Source organism: Cibotium barometz, chromosome 9, assembly GCF_041138505.1.
Source record: "Cibotium barometz isolate CiBa-2024 chromosome 9, ASM4113850v1, whole genome shotgun sequence".
Classification (NCBI taxonomy): domain Eukaryota; kingdom Viridiplantae; phylum Streptophyta; class Polypodiopsida; order Cyatheales; family Cibotiaceae; genus Cibotium; species Cibotium barometz.
In genome coordinates, this window is record NC_141054.1 from 20612847 (window position 1) to 20636732 (window position 23886).

The 23886-nt window shown below is 41.0% G+C and overlaps 1 long non-coding RNA gene across 1 annotated transcript; it reads right to left on the reverse strand.

Annotated features, from left to right (window-relative positions):
* Nucleotides 1–21558: 21558 nt before the first annotated feature.
* Nucleotides 21559–22163, reverse strand: LOC147635324 (uncharacterized). Its single transcript, XR_015266577.1, has 2 exons — nt 21857–22163; nt 21559–21736 (listed from the first exon to the last, which is right to left on the reverse strand). It is a non-coding gene; the product is annotated as an uncharacterized LOC147635324 (long non-coding RNA).
* Between the last annotated feature and the right edge of the window lie 1723 nt (nt 22164–23886).

Here is a 23886-nt window from a genome sequence, read left to right on the forward strand (position 1 = left end):
GATTATGTCGTTGAGGTGTGACCCCCATGATCTGCTGCACCGTACCAGTGCCATAGCGACGAAAATATGTGCGACACTGCCAACATATATGGGAAGCATTCACCAATACCATACGAGCACAGTCCACAAATTGTTATGGAAGGTTTATTAGATTGATCACCACTCGTCACGCAACATTCCCCCCTTCCTATTTTGCGCACATCCTCAAGCGCGTAGATGCCAAGGAAGAGTAGAATCTCCAGTGTGTACCTACAAGCAAAATGATAGGTGGTTTGTGTGTCCTTTTTTTTTTTTTGAAAAGCAAAAGTACTGACAGACAATAACTAAACAAGCAATTTTACTGAATAAGACATGGCAATAAACATCCAATTAGCTAGAGGAAGGAAACATTGAAGCAGTGTAGAGATTGAGTAGGTTTGTTCAAGCCTTAATAATTACTACCTGCAGCTAACTAAAGTAAAGAATGTTTTATGCCAAATGGATTGTTCTTTTCCTAGAAGGCAAAAGACAACAGTTAATCGAGGGACTATCAAGTAGTATACCTAGCCTATGCTAAGTCAAAGATGTCGGTTCAACACTAATAAATCTAACATAATTATGTAGTGGCAGACTCTTGATATTGCTTAGTGTTAAGGTTTAATATTTTAAGCACAATGGAGACCATCCTGGATTAGACAAGCATTTCTCTTGGTGCCTTTCTGTCCTTTTTTCTTCTTCTTCTTATTTTTTTTTCTTTTTGGACAGAGCTTTCTTCAAGAGTATGTTTGCGCACCCGCGGTATGGCTATTCCTTGCTACACAAGGCATTGGTCTGGGAAAGGTATAGACCTCCCTCGCCTACCATGAATAACAAGGAAATAGGCCACAAACATATACACTTTTCTTTTATTTTTGTCATGCCAATTTTTGTTATGGAAGGTTTATTAGATTGTCCCTAAGCAATGTCCTAGTAAAGGCAAGATATCCACTGACGGTCCTATGATTAATTTAGTCTCTTTGTCCTAGGTCTGGAACTCTACCTTTAGCACAAAACACTAATTACTTTGTATTGCTAAACGGGTAAAAACAATTACGGTCAAACTTACACTATCAAGTCTAAAGCTACTAAAATGCTATCCCTACTCTAGACCAAAGGAGATGCATATTGCCATGCTTAGTAAAGTGAATTTTATAAACAATCAAGCAACAAGAAAAATACAGAAAACATTAGAGATTGGTATGAGTTCACCTGTTTCTATTAAAGCGCTGGTTGGTGAAGAATTGTTTGCACTTGATTGTATGACTATCAGTTGCGGAACTGAAGCGGAAGATGTAGTTTGGTGCTTGTATCTGTTTTATTCCGACAAAACAAACTAAAGAGAAAGAAAATTAAAAAGACAAAAAATAAGAAACATTGGTTCTAAACATCGGATTTGGCCGAGGGGAAAAACCCAATGGGAAAAAGTGCCATGGCTTCTAGTTCTTATTAAGAGAGTACAAGTGCTAGTCTTACACTGGGGGTGGATGTATGTCTGCATTCTCAGGTGGGTGGACATCAATAGCTTCAGGATGTAAAGATAACCCAGAACGTAATCCTACCCATGGAGAAGATGGCAAGGGAAGAAGTGCATCTTCACTAACATATGGTATGGGCACAGTAGGAAGGCTAAAGAGGCACCTATGGTTTTGAAACCGTTCTAAAGACTCACTCACATTGAGCCAAAACTGACATGTAGATTCATGGGGAAGAAGAACCTGCAAAATGGGAGGGGTTAGCAAACGAAGGGTGTCCTCACGCCATGTTTGAGCTCTTTCCTCTTCCGAGAGTCTTTGTTGGTTGGGTCCACGTTGCGGCATCATAATTGCCCAGAGATTATGTCGTTGAGGTGTGACCCCCATGATCTGCTGCATCGTACCAGTGCCATAGCGACAAAAATATGTGCGACACTGCCAACATATATGGGAAGCATTCACCAATACCATACGAGCACAGTGTGGAAACGGATGATGTTGCTGGTAGTATAACTCCACAAATTGTCTTCCATAGCAATCTTCACCCACCACTGGGGCAAAAAAATATCGGGAGTGCGTCTGAAATGGTGCAGCAATGCTGTAGCCCCCTTGATGGTGAGGGTGAGTGCTATCTAGGTCCAAAGATGGACTTCATGTGTCCAGCCAAGTCTCCATTTGGTTATTCTACACAACATATAAGGAAGTGTTCAGATTTTTTTATTTAATGCAAGTTGAACGAAGAATGCTAGTATGTACAGGCATGACGGAAATAGAGCTAATAGATTCGATAGATGAATTGCCAAAAAGTAGCTTTTGTAGCATGATAGCTCTTTCAAGAATGAGTTTGTTTTTGGATGTAACATTATGCAAATTGTTTGTGGGGTGTTGACGTATCGCATAGGTTCCTTTTTGTTGGACTCTTTTTGGTACCCATTTCAGAGTACGTGCAGGAGATTGAAGTTTAGTCGGAGGTGAGATTTTAGCGATAGGCATAGGAAATGCATTGGGACAAATAGGAGGAGGTGTGAATGGAGATATTTGAACACTTCTGAGCGTTGGCAACCATATGGCAGCTGTGTTCTTGCCATCCCATTGGGCTTTCAAAATTTTCTTGAGTCTTCAGAGTACCCAACTCTAACACCTATGCCTGTAGACTTATGGCTGGTAATGTAATTTGATTAGGGAAAGAGTAGAATACCGACGAAATTCCAAATAGTTGGAGTTATAGGAAGAACGCTCTTTCCTTGTTGATAGTCAGGGAGTCTACTTGTGTAGAAGCCTGATTGAAAGTTGTCGGCTTTGTAAGACAAACTTTGACATTGCTTTTGTTTTGAGGAATAGACTCTGAACTTGATTCGGTTGTAATATACTTCTTCTGATGTGTTGCCTCTGAGATAGAAGTGAGTAAAGGTACCCACTTGCCTTTTTCTTCCCATGTCAGTTTAGAGTATCCCTTCCTGTTCGAGACCTTCTGATGATGTCCGATACGCGTCAGCTTGTGTTTCCACCTGGACTCTTTCAGGCTTGGTAAGGCGTGGTTTCCAGTATTGATTTGGTTTCAATAAGTGAGGTGGTATTGACTGCTTTTGTTCTTGAGTAGATTCAGGAACATAATGATGTTTTGCTACAGTAGTCCCTGCATTCGTTTTTGGTAGCCACAAGGTAGTAGCACCCTCATAGTAGCCTTGTGCTTGCAGAACATTCTTTGGGATCCACCGTTGTTGAGTGGTCTTGTTGGAGGTGGAACTGTTGGTTTTGGTGAACCTCCTCTTTAGCTTTGTATTCCTTGGATGTTCCTTGGCAGCATTGGGTCTTGGCTTGCGAGCTGCTTTAGGTAACCAGATTTGAATTGTAAGCGCTTTCCCCCTTCCGTAGCCTTGTGCATATAAGAGAGATGTTGGCACATGCCATCCTTGTGTATTGTCATTGTCATTATTCACCCAAATCATTGGATCTTTTGAGGTTGTCTCTATCACAGTGGTGAAGGTCTCCACCTTTTGAAAAGATGGGAGTGCCGAAGCACTTGATCCTGTAAGGTGAGTAGAATTTACCAACAAGATGTATTGTCGGGAGTTCCAGTCCATACTGCATCTGGTGGTTCTAATCCATGATCTGCCTAGAACAACATCCACCACTGCTTGGCTCTTGTTAGCAACATAAAAAGTCATGTGCATAGATTGATCCTGAATGGACATATTAATACAGCACTTGCCTAGGGTTGGGGTTTCATCACCAGAGAAACTCTGGAAGTTCAATGATACATTGGTGAGCAAAGGTTGGCCTAATGATGTCCATGCTTTATAAGACAAAACATTGCAGTCGGCTCCCAAATCTATAAGTGCAGACACTGCAAAGATTGCTCTTTGAGTAGGGATCCTTACTTCAATATGAAAGGGATCTACAAAGTCTTCATCATCATTCAAGTGGATGGCCATGATAGCTGCCTTGCGGCGCTCTCATGCTAGTGCTACTCTAGCCTTAGCTTCTTCTTTTGCTTGACTTTGTAACAAAGCTTTAGCTTTTTTACGTGTCTGACTAGCATGTATGCGTATCAGCATATCATCTGTTAGAGGTTCTTCATAGCGCTTCAAGCGGCTACCATTGATGAAGTTAGTCATTGGCTCTCCATCTAAGGTTTCCAACCTTACTGCACCACTCGCACTAAGCTCGTTGATCACAAATGGACCAAGTCCTCGCATTTTCAGCTTGCATTTTTGTTTCTTCAATGTGTAAAGCAACACTAAATCACCTCTCCTGAAGCGACCTTTCTTCACATGCATATCATGCCAATGCTTTTGGCGTCGTTTTTCAGCATACATGCCAATGACTACCAATAGCCTGTCTTCATCTAGCCTCTCCAATTCATCGATCCGTGTAGAGAATTCATGATCCGTCCACTCAAGTTGTTTTGCAACTCGAAGTGTAGGTACAATAAATTCTATCAAAAGGATAGCATCCAATCCAAAAACTAGATTGAAAGGTGTCGTGCCTATGGACGTTTTGTAAGCAATTCGGTAAGCCCATAGAACTGAGTGAAGTTTCTGTTCCCAATCTATTCTATGTCCCTCAACAATCTTTGTAACCGCGGTGCAAAGAGTCTTGTTTGTGCTCTCAGCTTGACCATTTGCTTGCGGGTGATAAGGCGCTGACCTCTTATGGATGACCATAAAGTCTTCCAAAAGAAAGGTAATGACTTCATTGATAAAATGCACACCTTGGTCACTCACAATCTCAATAGGTAAACCGTAGCGTGTAAACACATGTTCTTATAAAAACTTTGCAGTGGTCCTCGCATCGTTTTTTACTGTGGCTTTTGCTTCTACCCACTTCGTAAGATAATCTGTGGCTACAATGATATACTCAGTATGTGTATGGCGTACTGGTGGTTTAATCGGCCCCACAAAATCAATTTCCCATTTGGCAAAAGCTCTAACCCCCATAATTGGTCTCAATGGCATGTCCTCATACTTGGTAGGAGGTTTGGCTCTTTGACATTGATCACATCATTTGACATACTCTGTTGCATCATGAAAAAGCATAGGCCACCATAGTCCTGACCATAGTATAAGTTTGGCAGTTGTTTCTCCATAGAAATGTCCACCCCCAACTCCTGAATGTGCATGAGTCAATACGCTAAGGTAGTCACTCTCACAAACACAAGTCCGTAGGTTTCCATCTTTGCCCCTTTTGTACAGTTGGCCTTCAATTATCTGAAAACTCCCTGCTTCTACCTCTATGGCTCTCTTTCTATGCCTAGGCATCTTATCGTCCGTATGACCCTACGTCAAATACTTCACAATGTTGTTGAAATATAAAATAGAGTCACATGAGGAATCGGTTTCCTTTGTTGACAAATTTTACAATTCCGTACATACTCTTCTGTATCAGCAGCAGGCCACCAAATATCCTTCCCACAAAACTCTTTTAACCGTATCCTTTCCAGAGACATGTCTGCCTCCTAAGCTCACGTGGACATATGAGATAATCTCATCATATTGATCAGGGTCAGGGCATAGACCAAGTATTCCATCTTTTCCTAATTTATACAATCGTCCAGAAAGAAGATTATAAGGAGCACAATGCTCTAAGGCCATTATCTTTTCATTGGTGGGACTAATGGAGTTAACAAATCCTGTCGTTAAAACTTGAATGATGGGTTCTGCCCATCTTGGTACTGTCTCAACCAAGAATAGAGTAGCGTCAGGAATATCATCATCTATACCAATGGGTGCTTCTCCTGAAGTTATTCTGGAAAGATGATCAGCCCGCTAATGCATTTTTTCCTTCTTTACCGCTACTTCGAATTCAAATTCAAGTAGAATAACACACCAGCGTAAAATCCTTCCGGTTGCACATGGCTTGTTCACAAGGTAAAGCAAAGCTTGATGATCTACGAAGAATGTAAATTTGTTGGCCAAAAGGTAATGCCGAAACTTCTTCATAGCATAGCTAATAGCTAAGCCTTCTCTTTCCGTGGTGGTGTAATTCTTTTCAGCACTATTCAACTGGCGGCTAGTATATGAGACTGGAAAGTCCATTTTGTTCTCGCCTGGTTGAGCTAAAATACAGCCAATTGCAAAAGCCAAAGCATCTATATGTACGTGGAATAAATTATCCCAATCCGGCGACCTGAGAATAGGTGCCGTCACTAATGCTTTCTTTAGTTTTTCAAAGGCTTCTTCACAATCCTCTGTCCATTCAAATACAACAAGGAGTGCGTACAATGGCCATGCTATTTCAGCGTACATGTAGATAAATCTACGATAGTAGCCACAATGACCCATGAAAACTTGTACCCCTTTTGCATTGTAAGGTCTAGGTAGCTCAACAATAACAGCTATCTTTTCTGCATCCGTGGATATACCATTCCTAGACACAATGTGGCCTAGAATCTTCCCTTGCCTAACCATAAACTTGCATTTATCAAGGTTAAGGCATATGTGATACACTCTGCATTTCTCAAAGATTTTTTTGAGATGCTCTATGTGTTCTTCTCTATTTATGGAATGCACACACAAGTCATCCATGAATATTTCAAGAAATAATCGCAGGTATTCTTTGAACGCATGGCTCATCAGCCTCTGAAAGGTGGCTAGAGCGTTAGTCAAACCAAAAGGCATGACTCTATATGCAAACACTCCCCATTCTGTAGTAGCAAATGCGGTTTTGTGTTGATCCTTGGGATCAATAGATACCTGGTTGTAGCCCGAAAATCCATCAAGAAAACTGTATGCCTTCTTACCACCTACCCTCTCCAATACATGATCAGTGAGTGGAAGCGGATAGTGGTCCCGGACAGTAGCAGCATTTACTTTCTTTAGATTGACACATACTCGTAGTTTTCCATTCTTCTTAGGTACTACCACAATCGGTGAAACCCATTCTGTATGTTCAATCTCATAAATAAATTCAGCCACTCTAACAGCTTGTCAATCTCTTCTTTGATCTTTTTGGCAAAATTATCGTTATACGTATAAGGACGCTGCTTGGACGGCTTGGCATCCTCTCGCATGGGAATTGTATGTTGGCAGATCTTTGGTGTGGATCTACCCCCTTAAGGTCTTTGTAACTCCAAGCAAATATATCTCGATACTCTCTCAGAGTAGAGATTAGCAATTCTTCCTCCGCTTGGGTTAAGTCTGTGGCAATCCACACATTACGTGGCTCTTCGCTTGGTTTTGCCAGGTCTATTTTCTTGGCGTCCTCAGGGCCATCATAGGAAACTCCTGATTCCTCAGGTTTCTGTCGAATAGGTTGTTGCAAGACTATTTTCCGATCTTGTATGGTGAATTTCTTGAAGTTTGAGGGGATATTTGTGGTATCCTCTTCTTCCTTTGAGTCATCACTCATGGAATACCATGCTGCTTTTAGCATTCTCTTCCTTTCTTGCACTAGAGCTTTACGCTCCACTCTCGTCATGGTGCTTTGTTGAGTCTTGACTGAATGCACTGAAGCCTTAGATTTTAGCTTCGGTTTCCTTTTCATCTTCTTCTTTGGTTTGTCACTCTCCTTCTCGTTTAGCTTTTGCACTAATTGAAAGCCGTATCTCCATTTCATCTCATCTTTGATGCAATCATCAACTCCCAAGTAGTATAAGTACTCGTTCTTCCCTACAAAGGTTGGAGGTGGAATAAAGTCTTCTTTATCCACATCTTCTCTTTCTTTTTGTTGTTGTTGTCTCTTTTCCTTGACTTTCTGTTTGCGAAACATCTGGTGACTCTTGCAAAACTTACGTTTTGGTTTGTCACTAGGAATACTTAGCAAGACCTCTCTGCCCTTTAACAACAATCTTATCTTCTCTAACTCTGATTCAGGGACTATGGCATCGTCATCAGAATCCTTTCCATCAGAGGATTCTAAGCATCTATCCTCATCTCCTTCATCAGTTGAGCTGTACTCAAGAGGGGATACTTCCTCTATAGATACCATATCTCCTAGCAATAATGATTTGTTTGCTTCATACCTAGGGGCTTCTTGAGGTTCCTCTGCATAGATTGGTCTTAGCATTCTTACGGGAATAATGTCATACCCATCTGGATCACAGAACTGTGTTTGCCTTGGCAATGCACAAGTGTCTATGGTAGCTAAAACATGGTTCCATTCTAAGGGATCTATCAAGTTCTCAGGAAAAGGTATAGGGATATACGCCTCATCCGTCACACTTCTGTCTATGGTAACATTTCCAGGTTGCAAGTCTCGACAAGATGCTCCACAGATCCATAGATCAGCTCTTCCTTCAGACATAGTTGCTCCCGATGCTTCTGAAGAAGCGAAATCAAACTCATCCACAGGAGAGTGCGTCACATCTTGATAAGCATGGTTTTTCAGATTCACCCTCGTGGTTACATTCTCATGTCTGAGGTACAAGTAATTGTAACCCCAATCTTGAATCATTTTGAATTGGCGCATGAATGGCCTTCCTAGGATCACTTCGTAATTTGTGTTCTTGCCAAAGTCTACAATAGCAAAGGTATGTCCATACTCAATGCCACATGACTTGACTATAACGTTCTCAAGCAATCCTATGGGACTCTCTAGATTTTTGTCTGCCAATTGCAAACTCATCCTTGTACTTCTAATTGCAGGTTTTTCCCACATTTCCCATACAATTTTTGTTGCTATACTCACCCCTGCTCCACTATCTAGAATAGCTATAGATTCAATCTTGTTGATCTCCACAGGAAGCGTAGTATTTCCTTCATCGTCTTCACAATGCTTGCCAACTTTGTTCACAGGAACCGGAATTGTTTGCTTAAGCATTAGCCCAGAAGCCTTTGCCTTCAACAACTCCTTAACCTGGATGTTCTGGTTCCACAATCCTTGCTCAGTTAATTGTGTAGCCACCTCCCCACAATCTTGGCCTAAGCTTTAAGAACTCTGCGAGTGGAATGGTACACGTAACTGGTGCCGACATTAAAGCTTGTAAACTCCCTATGTCTCGTTCCTGATGAGGTTGTCGTGTCATTGATGGTACTCGCATGATTTTGCTATGTGCTTCGTACAGTCCTAAATATGAGGGCAGTGTCTTGCAAGTGAGCTTGTTGCTCCGAGCTGAGACAACAGTCTAAGCATCATATCTGGTAGAGATAAAGCATCAAATTCTTGAACCCTTTGATTCGAGAATTCTACTATAGAAAACCGTGGTGACTTGTCAGAAGATGCTAGATCCTCAACTTGTTTTTGCACCACTTCCCACATCTCCCTTGCTACTGCTTCCTCTATTTCTGGAATTTTATCTCCAAAATCCGCGGTAGTCAATGGTTTTGACTCGTCTGCATTGGTATGAGGAAATGTAAAGATACAACTTCACTTCCCTTTTCCATGCTTGGCGTGGCTTCTGGTATCGTCTCTAAGTTAGGCTTCAGAGAAGCAGGTCCTCTTGCGTACATAGGTGGTGGGCTATCTATTAGAGTCTGAGTATCCCTAATCAACTGCTTTTGGATAGCCAAGTTGATTGTCTCTTCACGAGGGTTGGGATATTCTTGCAGCTTCTTAGGCAGCCAAGGACTGATCTTCCTGAGCTTTCCTCAGACTCAGATGCTTTTTCCTTTTGCTCATTTTGAGTTTTCTCTCCTATTTGTTTCATTTTCAACATTCTTTCTAGCTTTTTTGGGATAGAATTTCCTCCATCAGAGCTCTTCTTCTCCTTCGACTTCTTACTCCTCGTGCTGCGTGGTTTACGTCGAGTTGATTTCTTTCTCTCTTTTCCATCTTTGGATAAAACCTTAATCTCAGAGGGTTTCTCAACAACCTCTTTGACATTCTTTTGCGCTTGGGCTTTAGTCACTACTCTTAGCGACACTAGTTCGTTCTCCTCCTCAGATATCGTGGGTGATGGAATCACTTGAACATAGTTGAGGGCCGCTTTAGCTTTTTGTGCCGCCGGATCCGCAGGCTTCAACAAGCAATCCTTTGGTAGATGGTCAATGCTACACCCTTGGCAAAACCTCTCTATAGGTGGAAACGTAGATGTTGTGCCTATGTTAGCTAAGAGGGGTCGTTTCTTGTTTGGACATTCTCTCGCCCAATGTGGTCCACCACATTCGTAGCATGGTCCTGTTTGTTGTGTAGGGTATTGTCTCTTTGTAGGATATGGTCTTGGATAACCTTGAGTCTTGGTTGGCTGAGATCCTATAAGCATCAAAGAGCTTGGGTCTCCATTAAAGTCATGAACTAGGCTTGGTCCCGGTTGGGTTCTCAAAGTAGGGTTCGACAAGAGGATGCTCCATTTCGATGTAGTATGGTTGAGAGCTAACCATCTCCATTCCTAATTCAGGATTCTCATATTCCACATATCTAAAGGAAGCTGTGCCAGGTGGAGGAGGTTGAGCTCCTAGCACCGGCCGTGCTTGCTCTTGAGCAACTAAGGTTCTCTCATGGTTCACAACTTGCTGTCTAGGTGCAGAGTTGGCTGCTTGTTCCCTTTGTATCCTTGCAATGTGATTGCAGTCCGAAGTCACATGTGTGTAGTTCCATTTACAAAGCTGGCACCACTTCTTTGTTGGTTGATTGCCAACCAATGGTGAGAAGGTTGGGCACTGCTCGGTTTTATGGCTACCTCCACATCCTCCACAGACGTAGGGGCCTGTAGGTACAGTATGCATGTATGATGGTTGGGGTCGGTAGGAAGGTCTGCAGTATTGCCCCATCTTTTTCAATACTATCTCGGCAATCTGATCTGGATTAACTAATGGCACACTAGAGTCAGAGCCCTTCCCAGAGCTACGTTTATCATCCGGATGACTATCTTGGTTTCCCATGCCAGTCATGTCAAAGTTGTCATCGTAATCCATGGCATCCATGCAACACTCATTGAAGATAACATGCTTCTTTGCGTACAAGTGAGCGTGAAGCGTCTTGTTTTGTAAGCCTTCCAGGAAGATAGAAATTAATCTTCCTTGGCTTGGCTTCTCATCGTTAGGGCATCGATTGATGTACTGCTTTAGCCTATTTACGCAATCCCACACAGATTCTTGATCTTTTTGCTTAAAAGCGTAAATTTGAGCTACCGCATTGTGCTTAATTCCCATTTTTGAAAACGCAACTATAAATCTCTTTTCCAGCCCATCGAAAGATCGTTTGCCTCAGGCTCTAAAGTCTGAAACCATGATAAAGACTTACTCTCTAGTGTCAAGCCAAATCCTTCGATTTGCGTATGCGTATCCGTGACTTGCTCCACATGTATAGCTTGCTTAAAAGCTGCTATATGGTCATATGGGTCACCGGATCCGTTATACTTCTTGACAAGCTTTTGCAGTGCAGATGGTCTCACTTTTCTAGAATATTCATCGTCATGTCTCCTATATGAGTCTTGGCCTCTAACTCTAGGCTCTTCAAATGTCAGTTCACTTGGTCTATGGGGTTCTCTTGGAGGTACATATCCACTTGCTCGTGGTCTTTCTTCTCCCCTAGATTCTCTAATAGCCCCGGGTCTCCTCGTAGGATCAATCATTGGAAATACTGGTCCTTTAGCAGTTGTTCGCAAGGAAGGTGCTGGTCGAGCCACACTTGGGGTTCTAGCCCATGGTGGTGCTAGTGTTTCTCCTCGAAAGGCAGATTCATCTGGACATGCCGTGTCTAAGGTAGAAACCTCAGTGAAAATGGGCCTTCCTTTCCATGTCATTTCCCTAACCTCTGGCCATTCAAGGGTTCTAAAGTCGTTCCCCCATCTATCATGAACACGCTTAGTGAAACCTTCTAGATGCTCTACAGTTATTGTATGCGTGATTGGAAGCTCTAAGCTCGAGTGCTTAGTGGTTGCATAGTAGGTTTCTTCCACATCCCTATACACCTCGTTAATTGGGTCGTCTCTTGATAGATTTTGACTACTGGAATTTCTTTTACTATGTCCCATGGGTTTTTCTTGGTCTCTTTTTCTTTTCCCGTTCTTTCTCTATCCTTCCAATTCCTGTCAGAAAACAATTCTTCAAGTAAAGAAATGGGCGTACCAGGTCTACGCGATGTTCCTGGCACATTTGGGTCCGATGGAAGCTCCTTCTTCTACTTTGCTTGTGCGCTAGGTTGAAGTACACCCAAAGCATCCACTTGTTCAGGATTTTTGGTGACCTCGTAGCGTACTCCATTTCTACCCATGGTGTTGGTTCAAACGCAGAATGAATGTCTGCAATTTTAACAACAAACCGGCTCATTGGATCTTTGTAGATCTCACCCCCCGCCATGCACGTTTGTATACAAGAAATGGAGTCTCATGTTGTCAATAAACTCCCCATCTGGGATTTCAAATGGATTAGCAGAATCTGCCATACCAATGGGTGTGGATGGTCTATTCATGCCAAATGACTCGTTTACGTCCATTGAAATATCACTCTTGGTTCTTGAGAGGCTCTCTGTTTGAGACTTCGAAGATGTCTCGAGAATGCTCTCCAAGTTGCCAACAACTGATTGAGTGCCGCTCCCTTGAGTGGTTACCCTAGATGGTGCACTAGTGTTACGTCCCCCTAGTATTGTTCCCGAGCGTAGGTTCATATGCTATTTTTAGCATGTTGCAGTGTCCAGTTTTTGAATTTTTTTAAAATTGCTATATATATATATATATATATTTAAACCCTACCTAACCACTAAATGCAACTAACATGAATATGTGTGTAAATATTTTTTTTTAATAATATAATTTTTATTTTTATTTATTTATTTTAATAATTACATAAAAATACGAATTATGCTAATACTAATTATGCAGATTACACTAATTATGCAAAAAATTACAAAATTTTAAAAAAATGCAAAATATGCAAAAAATGTGGACTCTAAAGAAAACACATAATTTACAGCTCTTTTTAAAAATATATATATATATTATTTTTATTTTTATTTTATTTTTTTTTAATTTTTTAAATTTTTATTTCTATTTTTTAAAAAAAATACAAAAAACATGAAAATTGTTATGCAGGGATTGCTGATTTTTAAAAATTAAAGATTAACAAAAAATAATAATAATAAAATAAAAAATAAAAATAAAATACTAACCTTATCCTCTTATCCTCGCGAATCTGCTACCGCCTTCACCTCCACACCTTCTCTGCTGCGCCACCGGCCGCTCTCCTCAGGTGCCGCCTTCGCTTCTACAACTGCCGCCTCCTCTGCTGTCGCTGCGCCACCTCCTCCTCTGCTCGTCTGCCTACGGTTACCCTTCGCCGAAGGCTCTCTCCCGGCCCCTTCGCCTTCACCTCCTCGCGGCCCTTCAGTGAGCTCGCCTCCCCGCCTTCACAGACGCCTTCGCCTCCAGCAGTCAGTCAACTTCGCCGCCCCAACTTCGCCGCCCTTGGCTTCGCCTTCGCCACCCCAACTACTGCGGGTGAGCTGACGCCACCTTCCTATACGACCCGCCACTTCTCTGGTCGCTGCGCTCCCAGTTAGCTCTGTAGAAGCGGGCCTCCCTCTCCTTGCGCCTGCACTTTCACCCCATGGTCGGTGCCATCCTGCTGTGCAGCTACCTTTCTCCTTCTCTGCTGCCAGCCTCTCCTTCGCCTTCGCTGACTCCTTCGCCGCCAGCTGCCGGCTTCGCCTCCTTCGCTGACTCACCTTCTTCGCTACAGCCGCCTTCTCTTCATCTAAGCTAGGAGCTTGCGCTCACCTCTCTCAATCCCAAAGCATGCACACATACAACATGGAAGCTTTAATGGAAGCTCGCCACACACACAAGCACTCAACATACAAGCCTCAACCGAACACTTGAGAGCCTATGGAGCTTGCATAAGCTATGGAAGAGCTTAGCAACGCACCCAATAGCATTCCGCAATGCTCAATGAGAGCTACAACCCGTCATACCGTTGCAACCATGCATAGCTTACAAGAGAAAGAGATAGAGAACACTATGTATTCATTAGCTAAGAGAAGAGCCTTGCTCATACAATAGTAGAGGTGCATTTGGGGACTCTTGACGAGGTCAGGCAGCTTCGACCCCTTGGGTCTTGCTGAATGTTTAGAATGTAATGGCTGCCAAGGATCCTCAACCAACCGTAGGTCGTATCCCCGACAGCGGCGCCAATGGAAAGGCGGTTGTCTCCCTACGTATGCAATATAGGCAAGTAGACTACACTCCTAGCTCACCAATGGAATGATAAACATTCCTTTCATCGCTAGGGGATTCAACCCGGTTAGGTGCATGGAAGCTTATCCCTTTCGGGAGAGAATACTATGAGCACCACTACCTTGACATAGACTTTACACACACAAGCTCAATCTTGCCATAGCTCATTCACTCATCATCCCACTCATTCATACATCCAATACAAGAAGAAAGCTAAGCTAATGCACACACAAGCTCACTCATAAGCACACAAGCTCAAGCACACTTCATTCTCAAGCACTGACTTCCCTAGCATGCACACAAACCTTGAAGCTTCATGGAACTTGAAATAAACATGCATTCTCATTCACCACTTCAAGCACTGCCTTGCCCATGGAAAAGCTACAAGCTATGGAGAAGCTTAAGCTTGAATCCACTACCACACAAAGCCTAATAGAGAATCCACAAGCATCAATCAAAGAAGCATGCACACTAGAGAATAGAAATGAGAAGAGAGAAAAACATCATCTCATTGCATTGAATTAGAAGAGCATTGCTCATACAATAGTGTAGATGGGGAGAGAGAAGAGCTTGCACCTCTATGAACAAGAGGGAGAGCTAGTCTCAAGAGAGCTCAAGCATGAGTTTAGCCCAATGTCTATGTGAGCTCTCAAATGAGCCACTATTTATACTAAAACTCCTAAAACTTCCCATGTGGGATTATTCTCAAGCCCACCCCCACACTCACCCACAACTTGGAACTCTCTACAAGAGCCCTAAATAAGAATGTCAAGTCTCTTGTTTTCCTGCTTCCATCTTTGTGTTGCATCCTTGCATTGATCACCACTCGTCACGCAACAACAAGGAAGTGAAGGCAGTATAGGAATGAGTGCTGGTGTAGAAGAGCAGCTTGCATCAGAGCACTTTCCAGAGGGTGCACAATCTGCAGCTGAACAGTCCACTGTAGTAGAAGATGCAGGGCCATCTTCCCCACACAAGGAGACCAAGGTGCTGCCAGAGCTTGAGATCAATCTCTTGAGCACCATTGTGGTGGAAGGCGAAGAATACTTATTTCTTCATGACCTTGAAAAGGTAGCTGGCTTGAGAATGGATGAATGCATGGGCATTATATGCATGCGATGTGAGGTGGACCTTGATACGTCCAACCTCGGTCCTCACCTAGATAGTGCTATATTACCCCTTTGAGAATCTATCGCTCGCAGAGACAGTTGCTTTGGTCATGGAGACTGTGGTTGAGACCGCGGAGCAAGCCCTAGTTCCAGAGGAGGAATTCACAACCTTACAAGACAAGCTAGGCTGAAAAGGATACCCTTGCTGCTGGAGTGATGGAGGAAACCAAAGCACCAAAAAAGGATGAGGCTAAGTCCTCGATTGACCTCTCCGTCCCCACCCGCACTTCGGCAAAAGAAGACATTGAGCAAGAGGTAATAATCGACCTTTTACAACCTAGAAACATTTGTAATTATGTATAGGAAAATATTTTGATTTTTCCTTTGATTGCAGAGGGTGGTTGAAATTGACGCATTTGCTGGGAGAGGTGGTGGTAGCAGAGACCAGGCCAAGGTCCATGGACATGATGCTACGTTGGCGCACTATCTTGGTCGACTTCCTGTGGATGGCATCGCCATTATCCATAGGGAATACACCCCTCAATTTGCCTTCACTCTAAGGTGCTCTGTGTAGCCTCTATGGCACAGAGCACCAAATGTATAGTTTTGATTAAAAAATCCCTTGCCTTCGATGTTTTTGGTTTTGGATTTAGGGGTAAGCTTCTTGCTCGTATAGGTATAGCCAAAAGCATAGGCATAGAGGATCCTCACGAAATAGCCCAATCACTCCTTGAGCACACTCTGCCCAATAACAAGAGAAGGAAGCTCAATATTGTAAGAAAGCTTTTGTAAAGATGATGTATCACTTCTTATTTATGAATACAATACAATTTTAGCCTTATTACATCTAGATTTATGCTGGTGCGTGCACAACCCAATGCCTCCCTTGTCTCCTCATTCGTGCACGCCAAAGCACCATGCCTATGGGGAGCATTGGTCTGCAACCATTAAAGCTGAGCATGACTTTTTGCAACCTTGCGTGCCTCTTTCACAAGCTTAGATTGTTGGGCCCGCTCCCTAACCAATACCCTTCCAAAGGTTGTGCAATAAAACCAATTGAACATCTCTTGTAGATAGTTTGTACGTGTTCCTCTCCTGCAGAAGCTCCACCTCCATGTCTTGTATTTTTGAAATAAACCCCTCTTGCTTAAGATGATAAATTACGAAATTGCGAAAAGGAGGGTTTGCTATTAATGGAGGGTCAACTGGATAGAGATGCCCATCAACCCAAAGATCTACATTTTTCTCCTTAGCTATCCTACGAGCTTGGACAGATTGTGCATCAGTAGGATGGGTTTTTTTAGAGCTGTCATACTCTTCAGGAATACGAATGTGTAAATCAACCTTCCGTTTTCTAGCTTCACAGGGGGCTACACACACAGCTTGCAAAGGCTCCATAGCTAAGCAGAGGAAGAAGCTAAAGCAGAGAGATCCTCATAGGGGGAGAGAGAGAGAGAGAGAGAGAGAGAGAGAGAGGGTGTGAGTGAGAGAGGTGTTAAAACTTTGATGTTCCAGGTTTAACACAAATCCGTTTTTCTAAGTAGAAAATGATATTTTTGATATACAAATATACTAACATGGAGTTTTTCATCAATAAATTACATTTATGAGAAAAATTAAATATTCTCTTAATCTCGATTCTTTTCCTAGACTTACAAAAAAACTAGCTAACATCACATCATTGGTCATAATTCGTAAGGGTTTTGAAATATAAAATATTAATAGAGAGAAATTATATGCTCGACATAAGCGATGATGTAAAGAAGATTCTAAGTTCCATTGGTATGAACTCCAATTATATACATGCATGCCCAAATGATTGTGTCCTCTTCCATGGGGATCTTAGTGAACTCTCCATATGTCCAAAATGTGGTGCTCAATGGTATAGACAAGATTTTCAAGATGGAACCATTCCTTGTAAAATTCTAAGGTGTTTTCTATTCATCCTAAGAATCCAACACATGTTTAAGTGCAAGTCCATACATAGCTTATGACTTGGCGAGGTCTTGGCATGCTAAAAACTGGTGGCATCTTATGTATTTCTGCTAATTGCACTGCATGGAGACACATTGAAAAGACACGGCCTGAATTTAAGGAAGAGCCTTGATACATACGTCTCAGTGTGGCAATGAACGACATTAACCCATTTGGTTTGTGTTCCATAACATGGAGCATCTTTCCGATGGTATTAGTAAATTATAATATCCCTCCATGGTTGACTATTAAAAAGGGACATCTCTTACTTGGTTTATTATTACCTAGAAAGTACAAAGTAAAAAACATGGACATTTATAAGGCACCCTTAGTAGAAGAACTACAAACCGTATGGTGGGTAGGCATCCATATTCATGACGTCTAAACGTCCTCAAAACAGATCAAGTATAAAGGGAATACTGATTTGGACTATGCACGACTTTTCGGGCTTGACTTTTCGGGCTTGGGCGAATGTTTAGGTTAATAACAAATTAAAATTGCCAAACATTAAACATACATTTTCACATGATCATTATATAACTAAATGGTGTTATGTAGGTCTTACTAACAATGGATACCATGCATGTCCTATTTCTAGACCTGGATTGGATATGCGTCATTCTCCAACTCTAAAGAAGATTATATATCAGGGGCACGTAAGATATCTTTTGTTGCATCATCATGGACTACGGGATGGAAATCTCATCGACCACCCTGTAGAATGAAAGAAAGTGATTAATTATAATTATGGAGAGCCAATAGTATTGAAGAACCTATAGATGGAATGAAGAGGCTCTCTCTTTTCACTAACTCCCTTACTGGAATGATTAATTAATCAATCATCCTTTGGATCCCATGCATATATTCAAAAATGTCGAGATCATCATTTGGGAGCATTTAATTGGAGATAAAGACAATAAGGGTGCTCAAGGAGCTTTGTGGACATAAGTAGATGAATCAAGAAAAGTAATCCTACCCCCAGCACCCTCTCTCTAGCTTTGGATATTGTCTAAGAGAGAGAAAAGACTAAAGAAGATTATTGTGCATCCTTTCATACACCACCAAGACACATGCATTGTCTTAAGGGGTGCATTTACTCGAAACAATAAGCTAAGTAGCCTAAAGTCACACGACAACTTGCATAAGTTTTTACAAGTATATACAACTCATTTTATCTCTACTTTATTTTATATATATATATATATATATATATATATTCATTACTAACATACATGTGTCACATTATAGTTTATGCTTCCTATTGGCAATTAAAGATTGCATAAGTGAAGACATTAGGAATGTTATTTACAAGATTAGTGCCTTAGTTTGATAGATATCCTTGAAGTAGAGAAACTTGAAAACAATCACGAGATGATGTAAGAATGAACTTTCGGATAATCCTTGTTCTATGGAAAAGAATCAACGGATGTGCCTCTTGACGGGGAAAAAAATGTTGGTCTCTATGATCAAAGTGCAAGTTCCTCCTTTGATCCGGCCATGTGACCTACGGGTTCGGTCGAAATGAAAAAGGGTAACTTAAGGCTCTTGACCACGTTAGAATAAAATTCTCCTGGAGGAATCACCTATGCTTTCTGGGCAAAGAAAGTTTTTTTTTGGGTTCAGTTTTGGGAGAACCGAGGGATTAGTCTCTTGTCCGAACATCCGTGGGCGAGGCCCCAAGTGGGAAACCCTGCCCTACACGTGAGGTTGCTACTTCCGCTACTAGATTCCCAGATTCCGGTGCACGGAGGGGACAGGGGTCTCACACTCGACCAAGGCTTTAAATCTCTGAAAGTGAGAAAAAACCTCACTTTTCTCCTTCATGAAATAAACCCACCATATTTTCCCTATTTTACTGGTTGTGGGAGGGTTGTCAGTTTTGGACTTGGATGTGTCCTGGCCAACTTGGTATGCTGGCCGCGACTGGAGGACTTTTCCTAGTCATGGACTCTTGGCTACTCTGTCGGCTAGTTTATAGTAGCTGGCTGACCAGCATAGGGAGGTGGTATAAATACCACCCCTGCCCCCACTCCATTGTGTCATTGGGTATTTTACCGGATCTTGTATATAGAGCAGAGTTCATATAGCTTCTAGTCACTCTCTTCTGCGTTTGTTCTTCCACACAATCCTGTGTTTTCAGACTGTGGTTCTCTTGCGTTTTCTCAAGGCTTCATTGTGGTGTATTGCTACGTTGTGCTCTCAGTTGTTTGTCTCATATCCATTGAGTATTTCGACACCTATGTGCTAAGATAGAAAGAAGAGTGCAGTAGAATCACACATAAAACACACAGGAGTCGTAAACTAATGCTTTCTGTTATGTACAGGAAAGAAGCAATGATTGAGAAGCACTTTCCAATGTGTATTCTCACCATTCAAATGCACTTGCTTATACATGTAGAGGAGGTTGCAATTATTGTTGGCACTATTCATAGTCGATGGATGTTTTTCTTGGAGAGATTCACGAAGATCTTGAAGGGGTTTGTTCGACAAAGGGCAAGGCCAAAAGAGAGCATGACAAAAGCTTGGTTAGTACAAGAATCATTGGTGTACATCTCACTTCCTCGAATAAATTGATCCTGGCATGTCTTGACTTTGGCACAACAAAGAGGATGAATGGATAGTTGGAGGTATCACAAGGGAAAGGGCTAACTCATAAGATGGATGATACCTTTTAATCATATGTTGGCCCACCGAAGAAATAGGGGATATAGAAATAGCATTAGAAATTGACCTCCTCGGAGCAATGGATCTTCTGGAAGATGAACAATCATGAATTTTATGTAAATGATTTTTCTCAAAAAAATTGATACAAATATATTTTTTAAACAGCTATCGACACCTATATTGTCGCTTTTATCGACGCACACTGACGCCTATATCGACACTACACTAGCGCGCTTACCAATGCATATAGCGAACCAAAGCTAAGAGAAAAAAATATTTCTTGAAAAAATCCATCGATAAAGAGAAGCGCTTATAATGTTTGGATCGAACTCCAGACCTTTTTGCTGGATGTTACGGGGTGAGCGAACTAGCCAAGATGGTCCCTCTGCCGTTGGGCAAAGGGTTTCGGGGTGATTGGCTACACCTCTCATCTTTTAGCTAATCCGAGGCTCCCGCGGTCTCTTGACTTGGATCAAACTCCAGACCTTTTTGCTGGATGTTACGGGGTGAGCTTATAAAGAAGCGCTTATAATGTTTGTTGAAACATTGAGACGAGATTGCAAGCCTTTGCTTACATTACTTATGTTTGTCTCTGAACAACCAAAGGCCCATTATGGTTCAAATGTAAAGGACATAGAAAAGACGTTACAAAAAACTATTTTATATCATGAGGTGGATTGAGACATTTATCCAATGCCACATAAATGGTCTTCGATGCGAGTAACTACTATCCTTGTAAATTCATGATTAAATGATTTTACAACACGATTTTTACGATGTTGAATTTCGTTATAATTCTAGATATAATTCCACTCCTCCTTATACTAGTGTTAAAAGGAAATCCATAATTATTTAACGTGTACTACTATAATTATTTAACATGCACTATTGTATACTCGAATAAAAATAAGAGGTTTCAACGTTATCAAAGATTCATTTTAACGTAATTAAATATATTTTATGCTATAATTAGCAAATAATATTTTTTAAAATCTCAATTTTATATTTAATTTAATGTTGTCAATAATAGATGCAATTTACATGATGTTTGATAAAAATTTACTGGTTAAAATTCAAAGTAATATGTAATATAGTAAATATGTACCATGTATTTATTTTTTATAATAATACTTTTCAAAAATTAATACGATGTAATTCGAACTCCTCATTCAAATAAATGGAGACTATTCCGTAATAAGGATAAAGACAATATATGATGTAATTCGAGTTCCTTATTTGAATAAAATAACTGGAGACTATTCCGTAAGGATAAAGACAATCTACAAAGCATAAGAGCTCTATAGAGATCATCGCTCTATGCTGCATGCTTAAGAGCGTGCATACTATTAGTTAATAAACGGCTTTGCACCGCGCGCGCAGAGCAGAGAATTTACAAAGAATACAGCGTGCGCAGAGATTTAAATATCTTGTTAAATCTCTCCATAAATAGTTGTGGAGCAGATATTATTTATTTCATAAATAGTTGTGGAGCAATTCACACAACTGAGATTAAAAAAGAGGTAAAATAGTTCAAATGGTTTTGAGGGAATTGGAAGAATAATCATCGATTTAGAGGTTTTTGTCTGATGCTCTGTAACCCCTCAATACTTTTTTTTCATAAACAAATCTAAATTTATATTATAACTACGTGAGAATGTGCACGTATCAAACCTCGTGTTGAAGGCTAACAAAATAATACACGAAATTGATTAATGCCAACCATATATTTAATATTTTTGAACACAATTTTTTTTCATAAAAAAACCAAAAGCTATAGATAGGTGTAGCATTTTAAAAAAAAATTGAAAAACAAAGGCAGCCGCTTAAGTATTACAAGCAAAGGTCTTATTTCTGTCTATTAAAAGCCTCTAAAATCACACAAAAAGGTGCTTTTATTTATGTACACCTCTGCGGCTCCAGCAAAACGTCATTATTATATTATAAAAAGCCTGCAAAGAAAACCAATGGACAGTTTAGCGCCAAAAAAATAAAAATCGCAGTTAAAATGCTCGTATTTAGGTTTGCTCCAGAGAACATTTTAATTGAGAGTCTCTAAAACCAGGTATTACCCCGGGGTTTAATCGTGGCCGCCGCGGCCGCCACGATGGCGGCCGTAATCGCCGCCGTGATGGCGGCCGTAATCGCCGCCGTCGTTATATTTTACGTCCTTGTCGCCACCCTTATGATGCCCTTTGTCGTCGTGATCTTCGTACCCTTGGCTCTCCGCCATCTTGCGCTCAGCAAAGGCGCCGCAACACAGCAACGCCACCATCAACACTATCAACACAACCTCCCGCTTTTCTGCCATCTTCTTGTGTTCGTAAGAAGCTTGCGCTATGTCAGAAAACTACCCAACGTCACGATTCACAGCAAAATGAATTGACAGAATCGCCCTATTTATAGCTGGGAGTTCGCCTCTCAATGTGAGGCGCCTGGTTGACTTGCGAGAGCAATGCGGAAGTCCGCCATGCTCGACCGATTGAGTATGTCTCATGTCAACCTGCCTTCTTGGGAAACGAATCCGTCAGCTGCACTTTCCGTCGTCATCCAACTCGTCGGCATGGACTCGTGGCTACGGATCTTCCCTGGATCGATTCTCTCGGGCGCAGCTTCTCGTCGCAAACGTGTTTGGTTCAACCTCGACGTCCTTTCATTACGTGTGGTGCCACGAATGTAGAAGAATTCAACGATGTCAGCTCTAATTAGCAAGTTGTGGCATAAAAACCGGCGCCGCCTCCCTACAGAGAAACGAAACGAAATGCAATGGAAATATATTATCGTCCTGAGAGAGAGAGAGAGAGAGAGAGAGAGGGAGAGTTTAATTATGCATGCGTCTGTACCTAAATATTAGTCACCTTTTTGTTTGGTGTGCATTAACTAGCTTCATGATTGCAGCTAATTAATGTGACTATTTGAATACATTGAGGTTTCAAATTAAGGTACAACAGTTAAAACAAATGTGCTCCTGGTTGGTTGTATCCTGGTTGTATAGATTCACCCCTGTTTGGTACTATGGTTTCTTCCTGGATGCTCTCCATGCTCCAACTGATGTAATTTTTGTTCTATTCTAATTCAATTCATCACGCTTCTGGAAAAAAAAACAAACAAACAAATGTGCATCCAAAATTTTGCAAACAAGGTTGGAGATTTATTATTCGAGAAATTTACATGTAGCAAAACATCACACAATTCAAGAAAGCAAAGCAATAGTTCAAAATCTTCCTAAGCAACACAAAAATACCAAATCTTTTATTATCTTTCATCTACTATTCATGATTACCTTTTCGACTACTATTCATGTCAAAACATGACATAAGTCAACAAACCAAACCAACAACATAGTGAAAGCAAACTACAGAAAGCATGCCTCTTCCTCTGTAAGACCAACCTGTTTACAAACGGACGGTGATAGTGCGACAAACTCATTGCCATCCATGATAGCTTTTTTGAAATTGTGTGTTTTCTCCCACACAAACAGATAAGATGCACTGTAGTTCGGCAGTGCATGGGAGCTATCATCATCATCATCTACAATGATAGGGTTACTTTGACTTCCAGGCTGCAAAACAGCATCTAACACTATTGCAAGTAAAATAGGTAACAGACGAGGGTTACCTAAAAAGATTCCCTCCCAAAATGTGTGAAATCTCAAAAATGGCTTAAAAACATAGTTTTTTGAAAACACATCTAGAATCCCATGTATAAATTTAAAAAATACACGAATTTTGCTATTTTTTTCTAGATTGAAAACACGCGTGACCTTCATAGATTTATAAACTGCTGTTGTTTGTGACATAAAAATAAATTTGACTTACAAAATTACATAGGAGTCTACATAACTTAAAGAAATATCAATCTTTTTCAAATAAAAATTTATTTTATAAATTTCATGAATATAAGACACTTTTTTTAATGGACTTTTTGGGACAAATTCTACCACTATGCATAAATATGCACATTATTTGATAAGCACTCAAAAAATATTAGAATACATAACAATATAAGCTCCATAATTTATGAAAAAATCTACAAACATCCTTGAGTCTATTTCTAGACCCAAATAGTAAAGCCTTTAGTATATACTTACCTTGACAGTATG